The sequence below is a fragment of the Nicotiana tabacum genome, unplaced genomic scaffold, assembly GCF_000715075.1.
Source record: "Nicotiana tabacum cultivar K326 unplaced genomic scaffold, ASM71507v2 Un00041, whole genome shotgun sequence".
In the NCBI taxonomy this organism is placed as follows: Eukaryota; Viridiplantae; Streptophyta; class Magnoliopsida; order Solanales; family Solanaceae; genus Nicotiana; species Nicotiana tabacum.
The window spans coordinates 356347-359503 of NW_027438279.1; positions in this window are offsets into that span (position 1 = coordinate 356347).

Below are 3157 nucleotides of genomic sequence, written 5' to 3' on the forward strand. Positions count from 1 at the left end.
TCTCAAGATCCAAATATAATTTTCGGGGTGCATAGTTGTACAACCCCATTCCTTGCAAAGAATTCACACATTCCATGAAACCATCCTTCTCGTCATCATCAAAATTGAGAAAAACGATATCCAACATATAACCAATATTGATTATAGCACTTGTATCATCAACAATAATATCGCTCACAAAATCCACAAAAAGCACACCTCGTTATTATTTGGTTGTGGCATAGACTTACACACAAGGAATATCACTTGTTCATCACCAACCCGAAACGTGAGTTTTCCACCTTCAACATCACAAACAGCCTTACCCGTAGCAAGGAAAGGTCTCCCAAGGATGATAGGCACTTCATAATCAACTTCACAATCTAGAATAACAAATTTTGCCGGAAGAATGAACTTATCAACCCGGACCAAAACATCTTCAATCACAACCAACGACCTCTTCATGGTACGATCGGCCATTTGCAACCCATCGATGTGGGTCTTGATTTCCTAATTCCCAATGTTTTGAAAACTGAACAGGGCATCAAATTGATAGTCGCCCCAAAATCAAAAAGAGCATTGGCAAAGTCGGTACTCCCAATTGTTCCAGGAATCGTGAGAGTACCAGGATCCTCCAACTTAGGAGACATGGAATGAAAATTTGCACTCACTTGATGAGTGACCTTGATAGTTTCAAAATTCATTGACCGCTTCTTAGTCACAAGATCTTTCATAAACTTTGCATAACCAGGCATTTGTTCAAAAGCTTCTACAAATGGCATATTAATTGAAAGACTCTTCATCATTTGAATGAACTTCTTGAATTGATTCTCACCATTTTTCTTGGAAAGTATTTGAGGGTAGGGAGTTGGAGGATGATAAGTTGGTATTTTAGCAACTTATCTCGTCTTTAAGCTTAGATTTTTCCTATGTTTGATTGATAAAATCATGTGTTTAATGTCGTTTACTTCTATTTTACAGGTTCTATGTTATTTAGAAGTGATCATGAAGAAACGAAGTGAAAATGAGCCAACATCAACTTGGCAAGTGTGAAGTGTCAGTAAAGATAACAATGTTACACCCTATTTGTTTTCGTACGTAAAAGTGCCTGGTAAGAAAACTAGGGTTCTTAACATGATAAGAGGGTTATGTTACGATTTATTTTAGTTTAGGGATAGTAACGTGTTAAGTTTGAGGTCAAGCGATTTGTGGAACAAAAGTCGATGAAAGTTATCACATGTTACATTCATAAGTTTTGCTGAAATTTGGGTCAAATGTAACTGAATTTTCTCCCAATATACTTAGAGTTACGGCATGTTCCACCCATCAAATTTAATATCTATTTGTATATTTTCTAACTCATCAAACCGTTTGAAAATACAACATAGGAGTTGAGAGATATATCCATTTTTGCAAGACTTCTAGGTGACAAATAGGTGTGTCACCTACTTGCTAAAATGAGAGGATTATATATGTCCAAATATGGGCCAGTTCGGGGCGTCCAAAGAGACATTTTAAATCCCTCTTTCCTTCATAAAATACACTGATCTTATGGAACAATAACCAGACCTAAATCCCTATAAACATCCTTCCAAAAATTGCACACAAACCCTAATTGATTTTCTCTCCTTTTCAAGTTCTAGTTGGAGGAAAAACCTAGAGTTTGAAGAACCAAGACAGAAGCTGAGTTATTCAACAAATAAGGTAAGTTTACTGATCTATTTAATCCATTTTTTCTTCTTTACATTTATGGGAAGTCATTCTATATTTCTAAGAACTCACGGGAAGGTGATCGAAAGCCATAAGTTCGAGTTATTCAACTTGTAGTGGAGTGTTTTGTGTTGCTGTTGAATTGCAGGTTTTGGTACTGTTTTAGGGAGTTTTAGAGCATAAAGGGTGTAGATAAACAAAACATAAATGTAGGGTGGTGGGCTGGTTGTTCATCATAACATTTTTGGGCTATTTGACACTACTACGGTGGTCATTTTGTGTATGAAGAGATTGGGGTGTGTTCGGCTGTTTTGTAGAATTTTGTGGTGTATATAAGGTTGGAAAATAATGTATATATGTTTTTATTGTTGTGTTTTTGTGTTTGTTGGTGTTATCTTGAATTTGGAGGAAGTGAAGATAATAGGGGAGATGCTGCCCGTTTTAATATAAAATAAGCATATCGTTCATTATGTGATAGTTGTACCTTTCGTAACTTAATGATAGTATTATTATCATTATTGTAGATTAAGGTGCAAAGAGACAAGTTCAACGTGGTTATTCGAAATATTGTGTTAATGTATGTTACGGCTAAACCTTTCCTTCATTTTGGTATGATCTCGTAACTACATATGTTTGATAACAAGACATAAAGAGAATTTGGTATTCCTGAATTTATTCACATTATCCTAGTCTCAGAAGTTACAACATTATCCATTTTTGGGACTTTCTATTCAGTTAAGTATTATATTCTTATAGTCAAGAGGGTATAGGGTCTATATATATATACAATATTACAGTATTTTCACCACCACCGAGCTATAATCGGTGGGCAGGCCCCTACTGGAAAAACTCTGATCAGATGGTACGTTATATACCGACCCTACTATGACCAAGCACCTATGAGCGAGCCTACTACGGCCGATCAGTTACACGTTCTAAGCCTTATAAGGCCGGGCAACTATTTTACTTACGATATTGAGAGAGTTGAGTTAGTATCAGCAAGTAAGTATATCTTCAGATCATCTTTGACTCCCAGTAACGTTCAGTTATTATATTATCAGTTTAGTTTCATCTTTCTGTTATTCTATTGCCTTACATATTCAGTACAATATTTTTATTGACGTCCCATTCTTGGGGACACTGCATTTCATGCATGCAGGTTCGGATAGACAGACTGGTAAACCTCCTCGGTAGGTGTTGTCTGTGATTAGCTTGATCGGTAAGATCCATGTCCTTCGGAGTTGCCAGATCTAGGGTTTTGAGTACATATTGTGTATATATTATGGGCCATGTTCCGACCACAGTACATCTATCAGTAGAGGCTTGTAGACATATCCTGTCAGTTAGTGCATTATGTTGGGCTTGTATGCCTTGTATGTATATTTTTGTTGGTTTATCAGTTGTAGTAGTTATGACGACCTTGTCGGACCAACTTTATATTGATATTTAGTTTGAGCTAGATTCTGTT